This window comes from Simochromis diagramma, unplaced genomic scaffold (assembly GCF_900408965.1).
Source record: "Simochromis diagramma unplaced genomic scaffold, fSimDia1.1 OVJJ01000413.1, whole genome shotgun sequence".
Taxonomy (NCBI): Eukaryota; Metazoa; Chordata; class Actinopteri; order Cichliformes; family Cichlidae; genus Simochromis; species Simochromis diagramma.
This window is the reverse complement of record NW_024386948.1, coordinates 161,977-174,219: the sequence shown is the minus strand read 5'-3', so window position 1 is coordinate 174,219 and position 12,243 is coordinate 161,977.

Here is a 12,243-nt window from a genome sequence, read left to right as displayed (position 1 = left end):
AACTAGCCCTGCAAGAAGAAAGTCCCCTGCCATAGAGTCATTCGGGGTGAGACTCATACAGAAATGTCAACATCACTGCAAATGAAGTTGAGGTAAGAGCGTTAATGGACTCGTTTGGGAACTGCCACTGTGTCAAAAGCAACTTGTTAGAATGAGTTTAAGAGAGAAAGGGCTGATTAATTATTTGCATATATTAGATTGGCATAGCTGCTAAGGCAAGAGCAGTGTCTCTTGACATCAAGTTAGCCCTGAGAGGTTCAGCCAGTCTCCACACTCGTACTATAAAGGATCATCACCTGTCACCGATGTCCTATTCTTATCTCTTTAAGTGTCTTGGAAAGAGCAGCAAAATCAGTAATTATTCTCTGCAGCTTAATCTATTATGAGGGAATTTCTGACACATTTTGAGTCACCTCGGACTCAGGCCTCGAGGTTAGGACCCTGTGGTAATCTTACATTCTGTACAGAAACTTTCAACAGTTTCTTTGCTCCAATCACTCTTCAAGGATTTTTTTTAGTGATGCTCATACATCCAGGCTGGCAAGGGAATGTGATTTTTTCCCCTCCTTTATTGTAATGTAATGTTAGACTCCCTTGAAAACAACGTTGTTTGTCCTATTTGAAAAAAGGTGAGACAGAGTATCATTTTTTTTTCTTCTTTAACAGGCGGGTGATACAAGCAACAAAGTAACAAAACGGGTTTTCCAGCTGTACAGCATGACTCGAGACATGTTTCCTAATGTGAACCTCGGCAAGGGGTCTTTTTTATTCCTTATGTTTATTTATTTTGATTTCAAAAGTATGGATGTGAAAATAATTCAACTAAAGCTTCTGGGACTGTAATTAAATTTAATACCGCATAGGAGGGATATTTTAATTTAGCTAAAGGGGTTTTCTTTTAAAACAACACTCCTCCTAAACCCCCTGGAGTGATTTCTTTTCCATCCTGCTGCAGTGATGACCAGCATATGCATGCTTTTTCATTTTGTAACCCCCACAGAAATGAATACACAGTTAGACTTTGATGTAATTTATTCCAATTCGCTGTGGATGTGATACACACTTAAAACTGGATGTCTGCATTTATGTATTTTTTTGCTATGCTCTTCTCTCAAGGGAGCCGTTTTACTTTCAGCCAGAGGATGCACTGTGATGACATTAATGTGAACTCGAGCCGTGAGGCCGAGACAGCCAATGATAGTTCGGTGATAAGTGCTATGCTAGCTGTCATGTACATCACGCAGTTACAATGTGGCCACAGCAAAGAAACTGGTATTCTTGTCAGTACAGTCATACTGAAAAATTTCTGTCTGCTTAATTCAGTTCACGACCTTTTTAAAGTAACTGCAAATACTAGCGTACAACTTTTGACCTAAGACTGCCCTTACAGTGCCAGTGCAGAATATTCCTTTGGGTAATTGATATCAATGTCTCTGACAGGACATTAAATTCTTAAACATCTACAGTGGAAGGCAGTGTAACAATGACATAAGTAGCCCAAAGTGCCTTTTTATATTTTAGTGCCCTTGAGTATAAATTGAATTATCCATGAACATCGCATTGTCTCCAGAGAGAAGCAGCTGCCGACCAACTAAGGAAATGTGGATCTTAGATGAAGTGAATGGGTTTTCTTTTTTTTACCTCATGTAAGGTTATGCGTAAATGTCCTTTGATTTAGGCATGAAGTACCAGAAAAGTACATTTCCGAAATCTACTGTGGCCCTGAATTGGAAAACACAACAACAAGTACATATAATTATCATTTTTATTGAAAGGAACGCAACGACCTGGGGTCAAGTTGATGTAATTTCCTAAATATGTACAGCTCTTAGCATTTTCCATGCATAAATTTTAATTGGAGTTTGAAAGGCTACAAGAGGAAATTAGGAGAGTATTTTAATAAATAACATGTAAATACAATGTTTCTTTATTAAACATCAAAAATGTCCCTACCGAAAATGAACTGAGAAGACAGAAGCTGTGTGTTATGCTCTTAATGCCCACCTCTTCACAGGATGCCTCATACTGTAGATATTGAGCGAAATATTTCAAGGTAATGCAAGGTTTAGAGTATAAACCAGTGGTCGCAAACTCATGGCCTGGGGGCTACTTGCGGCCCAGCAATGTAATTCAGCAAGTAATATAGTATAAACTATTTTTGTTTCAAATTCTACTTTAAATTAAGCCAGGAACACTTATGTGTGTTACCTCAAAATGATTTGATAAAAAGATTTTATAAGATATGATAACAAAATACGATACAATGCACTGAAAATGTCCACCTAAATGGGAAAAGTAAAGTGAAAACTGCAGACCTAACTTAATTTCTCCAGCTGAGTACTACAGGGTTTTTCTTTTAGGGTTTTCCTTCCACAGTCATCACAACTAATATTTTAAAGGGGATTCTGCTATTTTGCCTTTTCTGCTATTTGTTGATATTTATCTAAATGGATTATCATGTTAAATATTACATATGCCGTATGGTACATATGCCAACCTCATTATTTGAAGCTTTGGTAAGTAAGCAATGAGCTAAATGCTCAAGTTTCAGACTGCTCTAAGTCTTTAGTTCAGACCAGTTTTTTCTCTATTCTGATCTTTTCATATGGATGATGGTGATGATGGTGGTCAGAGTGGGCATCCCTAATATAATCAACTCACACACATTCTGAGCAAAGAAGTCCCACCCACCTGCTGAATAGCTAATAGGAAGAAAGTTAGCTTAAAAGGAGAGCGCATTAAAGCAAGAGGAGCTAAAATGGCTTTTTCCAGACAACTGGCGTCCTCTGTGGTTGGATATTGAAGCCAACTGGGAAGTGCCAAAAGCAGTGCAGCTTCTCTACCAGCCGTTCAAGGAATGTTCAGAAAGTGAGTCAGTCCCCATGTCCCCATGTTAAAATGCCCTCAACATGTTTACATGTTTACACCCTGGTAGGAACAGTGGATTTGATATTTATAGTCAGTCCCCACTTCATCACAAAACAAAAGTCGTCTTTTTTTTTGTTTAGCATTTTTTTTATTGGTAAATAAATATTATTATGGATATTATTAAGGCAGCTGTTGCTTGTAGCTATATGCTAGGCCTCGCTTCCTAATTTAAGTCAATGATCTGGACCGCTCCATTGTTTTTGTGCTTTTTGAGTACAGGTATAGCCTGTGTCAGAAGTTCATGTTTCACTTTTAGTGAACAGAACTGTAGAATTTGTCTTTTACTTTGCGCAGACTGGCAGATTGCATATAGATAATAGTTCATGGATTATCCACTAAACTTGGGAGCATCGTCCAGTAGATTAGGATTTTATTCTCTTTTCCTAATATGGTCATCTCTTGATCCGAAAAAAGCAACAAGGCTATTGTCTGTGAAGGTTCTCAGTCATCCAGGTCAAAGTAGTCTAAGTAGCTTGAAAAGAAAAGCCTCTGGACTTCTTTAAGTTGCCTGAACACATTTCACCTCTCATCCGAGAACCTTCTTCAGTTCAAGGTCAAATGGTGGAGAGTCCCAGATTTTATCTTAGAACTGAAGAAGCTTCTCAGATGAGAGGTGAAACTTCTTCAAACAACTTAAAGACGTCCAGACACTTTTTTTCCCAAGCTACTTAGCCAACATGGTAATTGTGTTGCCTCAAAATGTAGCATCTAGATTACAGTGGGTGATGTCATGCTCAAGATGGCAAATTGACTGATTCTTATATAGCGCTTTTCTACTCTCCCGGAGTACTCAAAAATTCTCACAAGCACTTTGTCCATACGTAGTGCTGTCTAACGATATACACACACTCATACATCCGATGGATGCATCGGAGAGCAACTTGGAGTTAGTATCTTGAATAGGGATACTTGACATGCAGACTGGAGGAGCCAGGGATCGAACCACCAACCTTCCGATCAATAGGTGACCTGCTCTACCTCCGGAGCTACAGCCACCCCTAGATGCAGTGTATGTTTTTAGGCAATGGATAAACTAAGTGGCTTCATTAAGGTCTAGTATACAATAAATAAGGATTATCATGCGCAGCAACTGTACTGAAAATGAAAAAAGAGAGTGTCGGAAAGCTGAGCGCAGATGAAGACAAACAAACCTCCAGGTTCATTATGACATCTAAGAGAAACTTCACAATTATAATTTACAACTGAGGAGTGCAAGGAGGTCCTACTTCTCTGACATCCTCACCCAAAACAGTCATAATGCTCGGGTCTTATTTGTTACAGTTGACAGGCTAACAAACCCTCCTGTGTCAGTGGCACCTGAACTTCATTCGACTATGGCCTACAATGACTTTGCCAAATTCTTCACAGACAAAATCCAAAAGACTAGACAAGCAATTCGTACATCAACAGCAGATTCAGGAAATGTACTATGTCCACCAAAAACAGTTTAAACGCCATGAAACTGTTTCACCCTATTAACAGCAAAGACCTGGAGGACATCTTAGGTCAACTGAACTCCTCCTCTTGCTGTTTAGATGTCCTGCCAACAAGTTTTTTCAAAAAGGTCTCCAAGACTTTAGAGTCAGACCTGTTACAGATCGTCAACTTTTCTTTAATGTCAGGTGTGTTTCCAGAACCACTAAAAACTGCTGTAATTAAACCTATACTGAGAAAGGACAATCTTGACAAGACACAAATTAACAACTACAGGCCGATCTCAAATCTCCCATTTTTAAGTAAGATAATTGAAAAAGCAGTTTCTCAACAGCTCAATTACTTCTTAAAACAGAATAACTGCTACGATGCCTTCCAGTCAGGTTTTAGACAGAACCACAGCACTGAAACCGCTCTGACCAAAGTGTTCAATGACATATGTCTGAATACAGACAGTGGAAAAATGTCAGTCTTAGTTTTACTGGATCTCAGTGCAGCATTTGATACAGTTGCCCACAACATATTACTCAAACAATTGGAGAACTGGGCAGGTCTTTCAGGAACTGTACTAAACTGGTTCAAAACATACTTAGAAAACAGGAAATACTTTGTATCAATAGGTAACTTCACATCTGAGCAGACAAGTATCACATGTGGAGTTCCCCAAGGTTCCATCTTGGGACCCCTTCTGTTTAACATTTACATGCTCCCACTGGAACAGATTATAAAGAACAACAAAATAAACTATCATAGCTATGCAGATGACACACAAATATATATCACAATGTCACCAGGAGACCGAGGCCCTGTACAGGCTCATGGTAAATGAATAGAGGAAATTAATGACTGGTTGTGCCACAATTTTCTCCAGCTAAACAAAAACAAAACTGAGGTAATAGTCTTTGGTGCCAAAGAAAAATGATTGCAGGTCATCCGAGAACTTCAATCTATACACCTAAAAACCACCAACCAGGCGAGAAGTTTGGATGTAGTGATGGACGCAGACCTAAACTTAGAAAAACACATTAAGATAATAACAAAGTCAGCTTACTATCACCTCAAGAATATTTCAAGGATAAAAGATCTGATGTTTCAACAGGACCTGGAAAAACTAGTCCATGCATTCATCTTTAGCAGGCTTGATTACTGTAACAGCATCTTTACAGGTCTACTATTAAATTCAGTTCTTTTTAATTATTTTGGCGGAAAAGAAAGACTGGGCTCAGAGTGGTCAAAACTCAAAAAATGATCTTTATTTTACATTTCTGGAAATGGAGAACTGCAGAGACGAGCACGCATCCACACCCCTGAAAAAATTGTCACACCCTAAGTTTTGATCAAAACAACTCCTTATATGTTACTAGTTCCTCTTTTTTCTGTCTGGTTTCCTGTATTCATTTATATCCTTGTACAGCTCTAAACTAACTTCCTGTTTTTCAGTCTGGCTGAGCACTTAGTTTGTGAGTCAAAAGTGGCCTTGCTTTACAAGCCTTTATTACTAAAATACATAAAACAATATAATCAGAAAATAAGCACTAAGAATATATGTTTATTCCTTAACAGTTTCCCCCTTTTTAACAAATTTTATTAGTTAACCTAATTAACTGACTCCCTCAATAACTACTGTGAACTAAAACAGATATAATTAGCTTTTTCTGGTAAAAGGTCCTACATTACTTTTGTCACTCTTTGGAAACAGCCTCTATAGAGTTAACCCGTTTCCTCTTTCAAAAATTTACTCCTGGTTTTTCACTCCCTTTAACGGGTAGCGCATATCCAGCCTTAACACTGTTTTTGGGCAATTTACATAACATAAAAATCCTACCAACTATTACTAAAGTCCCTATCATTACTCTTCATTAATTTATGTTCAAATTATAAAAAATCAGTCAGACAACTACAGCTCATTCAGAACTCTGCTGCTCGAGTCCTCACTAAGACCAAAAAAGTGGACCACATCAGTCCAGCTCTGAGGTCTTTACACTGGCTGCCTGTCCATCAGAGGATAGACTTTAAAGTTCTGATGCTGGTCTATAAAGCTCTGAATGGTTTAGGACCAAATTACATCAGTGACCTCCTGACCCACTATGAACCTTCCAGATCCCTCGGGTCATCTGGATCCTGTTTTTTATCAATTCCCAGAGTCAGAACCAGACATGGAGAAGCTGCATTTAGCTTTTATGCTCCATATATCTGGAACAAACTCCCAGAAAGCCTCAGATCAACTGAAACACTCAGTTTATTTAAATCCAGGTTGAAGACTCACCTGTTCTCAGTTGCATTTGAATAAAGCACCAAATTCGTACTGTTTTACCTTTAAGCTTAAATTTCAAAACTTACATTTTAACTACTGATTTTATCTACTATCTTTTTTTTCTCCATTTTAAATCATGCTTTTTATTTGTTTTTGTTTTTTAATGTCTCTTTAAAGCACTTTGAATCACCTTGCTGTTGAATTGTCCTATATAAATAACTTGCCTTGCCTTGCCTAGTAAATTAGATAGACATTTGCAACATTAACTATCCTGTCTTCAATTCCTCCACCTGAAACACAACTTCACACAGCACCATTGCAGACAGGCAGGTACCCAGGCCTTCCTCAAGAGCAGCTGAAGTTCATCTTCACAACACCATAGAAGGAATTTCGAGAAGTCAACAACACTAAAGAATTAAACAATAATATTTTTTGTTATTATATATAATATATTGTTTTTATTATTTTGTATTAACCCTTTTATGCATGAATTATGACAACCTCAATCAGGATTTCTTTTCTTTTATCTTTAGGCATGAAAAAAAGATTTTTGAACTTCGTTTTTTTAAACATGTATTTTTCAAAGAGTTCTTTACATGTCCACTTAGGTTGACAACATACCTTTTGATTTATGAATTTGACAAACAAATAAATAATATACACTGTATGTTGTGTTTATGTGCAAGTATACCATCAACACTGACACAAATCCAAGAATCAAATCCAAGACACAAATCCAAGCCTTTGAATAGCTGTTCACTGCGTGAAACTGTTAAACAGTTATTGTATTGCCTGGCAAGCACACACATTAATGATAGTAACATAACTATAAGCCATCTTTAAGGTAGTGACCCATAGCCATGGCTAATAATAAAATGATAATGTTAACGTTTGAGCTAGGCAGCAAATGTTATCAAATGTGACATTAAAAGACAATTGATTTATCCTGTTAAATTCCCATTATCTGTGTGTAAAATGTGTGCTCCCAGACGGAAGCTGAGAAAGGTCTACAGCAACGAACATATGGTGTCACAGCAGTACCTCTGGCAATCTAAAGATATTTCCATTTAGCTACCTGTGAGAGGAATATATCACTTATATAACTGTATCCTATACAACTAAACATTAATGTTAGTATATTTTTTTAACTGAATCAGCCATCTTAAAAATAGTTCTGTCACCGATGTTTGCATTGTTTGAATCTTTATTTAAAGTAGTCTCTTAATGCCCTTTTTGGCCCTGTGGTATTGAAGATATCATTGAATATATAGTGTTTTCTGAGATATATGTATTACATTTAATAATTTTGATACATTAGAAACTACAATAGGGTACAAGAATAATAAAACTAACTATGGAGCTGGAGAAGAACATAATAAGTTCACTTTAAGTAAAAGATTAAAGTCAACTGTTCTAAATTTTAGTTTCCACTGATTGCCTCTCTGAAATGAGCTCTGAGTGTTGTGAATAAAACATAAAGTTAGATAAGCATTTTCACAAATGTGCATTACTGTAGAGACCATTGGCACTGCCAAGTTTCTTAAATGCAAGACTCTTGCATTTGGTAAATAGGCATCAGGATGGTGATGCCAAACTACACTTTACATTGAATCCCGGAAACTCCTAATAAAAGCAATATTTCAAAAAATGTTTGAGAAAGGATTTTTTTCACTCATTACAAGGGTACACTGCATAATAATGGGGGGGGGGGGGCATCTAGCAGAAATGCAGGACCATTGTGAGAAAGTCGAAACCTTCTCAACAGGATGTGCAGCTGTTTGATTTCCACCACTGTGCTGAAATTGGGAAATAAATATTGTAGCCTTGTAAACATTATAAATTAATGTTTTGCAAACTTCTCAGGAGGTTTAAATTAATTCAACATATTGTGGTCTTTGCAGGCACACAACAACAACTTCTATGAGCAAAATTATGGATGCAAACAAATCAATGCTGTTTCTGATTAAACACGGCCATGTTTTTCATGTAAACACTTGCAGCCAATCCTTCAGAAACTGATGGCAGCCTTTCTTTCTGTGTTTTATATGTATAAAACTAGGGAACAAATACTGTATCCACTTGAGCCTGGGTCTAGGGGGAGGAAGGATCCTGGCAGCATTTGTTATGATTTGCATATCCCATGGTCTGTTGTGACAAACTAAAATGAATGGTTTGAAAAAAATTGTTGGATCTCTCCACAGGATACCAATTTTCATAATCAGACATCAAGAGCCAAATGCATTAGGAAAGGAAATGTCATTAAACATGCTGGTCAATTCATGTCTGTCTCTAAAGAAGAGCCTCACCTAGAATCCTTGAAGGTGGTACAGTACTTTTGCATACAATTATACCTCAGTACTGTGCAAAAGGCTTGAGTAACCCTTTATTTCTTTATATTTTGCTAAAACAATGGGAAACAGGTATAGCGATTTATTGAAACATACAGATTTGGATGGAAATATAAAGCAAAGACAGAGTCAATACAATTCTAACGAGCTTCAAAGTAAATAGTTATTATGACCAACATTGTTCTTCAACATAGCAGAAAATTTGTTCTCCAGGCTCTTTGAATACATTCCAAAGCTCTTTTTTGGATTTTGGCTGCATTTTTAACTGTTCTCTGTCAATGGGGAGACCAATCCATGACTTTTCATGTACATGTACTTTTCTGTATTCATAATTTAATTGATTTTAACAATATCTCCAAACAGCACTGGGTGAAATTCAGCACCAAATCATGACAAAGCCTGCTCTGTTTTCTTCTTGGCAGTTACCCTTCCATTGAGACCATTTCTAATGAAGCTTTAGGCAACAGTAGATCAATCATGTGAAAGGGAATATAAATATAAATCTTTCAGGTCCTGTGTCACATCTTTGCCTCCCCCTCCCCTATTTCTTTATGACTTTTAGATGCTGTTCATCTGCTATAGATAGAAAGTGTCAGGCCTAAAAACTTTGTCCTCCAGCTCTTTGGGTATTCACTTTATTGGTACAGCACCATTCAGTCAAACTGTTTTATCGTTTGCATGTTTTGTTGATTCAACTAAATAAATGGGAAAAAGTTATATGTTTTTGTGGCTACTAGTGGCAAAGTGCTTAAATATATAATTTAAAATGTATTCTTTTCCAAGTTGCCTCTTATAGGTAGATTCAACACTGGTCCAGCCATTGAGTTACATGCCTTTTTAATGCTTGAATACCAGGACCAGACAGAAAATTCTCCAAGATGGCGGCGCGTGAACAACGCGAGGCTCAGTGTCTCTCCAGAATCTGCTATTTAGCGGTTTTTTATCTACTTTTAACCGGATTATTCGTCCAGAATTGCTGTGCGTTGCTGACCTACAGCAGACAAGAGCTTCTGGACATCTGGACTCACAACTCCAACAGTTTTATCGCCGATCTCCGACTCATCCCAGAGATCTCCAGAACACCGGAGGCTGCCCACTCTCCCCGGCCGGGCGGAAGTGCACGCAGACGGCGCCGAGATCGTAAACAAAGGCGAGGTAGGCGCGGAGGGCTACGGGCTAAGCTAAAGCTAACACCACACCGGCTGCCTTTACCCAGTATTTTTCTCGCCAATGTCCGTTCTCTGGCAAACAAAATGGATGAGATACGGCTCTCCATCACTAACAACAGACGGATTATGGACTCAAATGTCATGTTTTTCACCGAAACATGGCTGAACAACAGCTGCCCGGACAATGCTATCGAGTTAGCAGGACGCCACACACACCGAGCCGACAGGCTAGCAGATGACTCCGGCAAGACCAGAGGTGGAGGTTTGTGCATTTATATTAACAATGCTTGGTGCATGAACTCCACTACTACTGAGAGTCACTGCTCACCTAATGCGGAGTTTTTAATGGTCAAATGCAGACCTTATTATCTCCCCAGAGAACTCACTTCTATCATACTCACTGCCGTGTATATACCCCCCGACGCTAATGCTAGGTTGGCCATGAAAGAACTTTCTGCAGCCATTAACAAACACCAGAATAAACACCCCGAGGCTGCTTTTATTGTTGCTGGTGACTTCAACCACACCAACTTAAAGACAGTCCTCCCCAGATTCCACCAACATGTCTCCTGCCACACCAGAGGAGACAAGACTTTAGACCATGTGTATTCCAACCTGGCTGGAGCCTACAAAGCCACACCCCTCCCCCACATTGGACAATCGGACCATCTCTCCCTGTTCCTCACACCTCGGTATTCACCACTCATCCAACGTGTGAAACCTGCTGTGAGGACAATTAAAGTGTGGCCAGAGGGGACAGACGCAGTGCTCCAGGACAGATTTAAAAACACAGACTGGAATATGTTCACCCACACAGACCTGGACCAGTACGCCTCATCTGTACTGGATTACATCTCCAAAACCACAGACAGTGTCACCACCCAGAAACGGATCACCATGTACCCCAACCAGAAGCCTTGGATGAACCGGGATGTTCGTCTCCTCCTGAAGGCCCGCAACACTGCCTTTAGGTCAGGAGATGCACACGCCTACAGTACAGCCAGGGCTAATCTAAAGAAGGGCATCAAAAAAGCCAAACACCATTACAAAAAGAAGGTAGAAGAACACTTCTCCAACTCCAACCCCCGACGCATGTGGCAAGGACTCCAGACCATCACAGACTACAGGACCACCAAACCCTCCCCCGCATCCTCTGATGTCTCCTTCCTCAACGAGCTCAACAACTTTTATGCTCGTTTTGAGCGAGGGAACCCCACAACCACAACCAAAGCAGACATGACGCCAGACCACCAACCTCTGACTCTCTCCCCCACCGATGTAGGAGCGGTGCTGAGCAGGATCAATGTCCACAAGGCTGCAGGCCCTGATGGCATCCCCGGGCGTGTTCTCAGAGCGTGTTCTGGGGAGCTTGCAGGAGTGCTCACAGACATATTCAATCTGTCCTTGGCCCACGCTGTGGTACCGGCCTGCTTCAAATCCACCTCCATCGTCCCGATACCCAAAAACTCCAACCCATCTTGCCTCAATGATTACCGCCCAGTAGCACTCACCCCCATCATCACTAAGTGCTTAGAGCGACTGGTCCTAGCACACTTCAAATCCTGTCTCCCCCCCACCCTGGACCCCCACCAATTCGCATACCGCCAGAACAGGAGCACAGAGGATGCAGTCTCCATCGCAATGCACTCTGTCCTCTCACACCTGGACAACAACAACACCTACGCCAGAATGCTGTTTATAGACTTCAGTTCAGCATTCAATACAATCCACCCCTCACAACTCATCAGGAAACTGACAGACTTGGGCATCAGTTCCCTCATCTGCAAATGGTTACTGGACTTCCTGACCAACCGCCCCCAACATGTCCGGCTGGATAACCACTGCTCATCTACCATCACAATGAACACCGGTGTACCACAAGGCTGTGTGATGAGCCCTTTCCTCTACTCCCTCTTCACCCACGACTGCAGACCTGCTGATGGTTCCAACACCATCATTAAGTTTGCAGATGACACCACGGTGATTGGCCTCATCAGTGACAACGATGAGGCCGCCTACAGGGAGGAGGTGGATCGTCTGGCTGAGTGGTGCGACAGAAACAACCTGCTGCTTAACACCGAGAAGACCAAGGAGCTCATCGTGGACTACA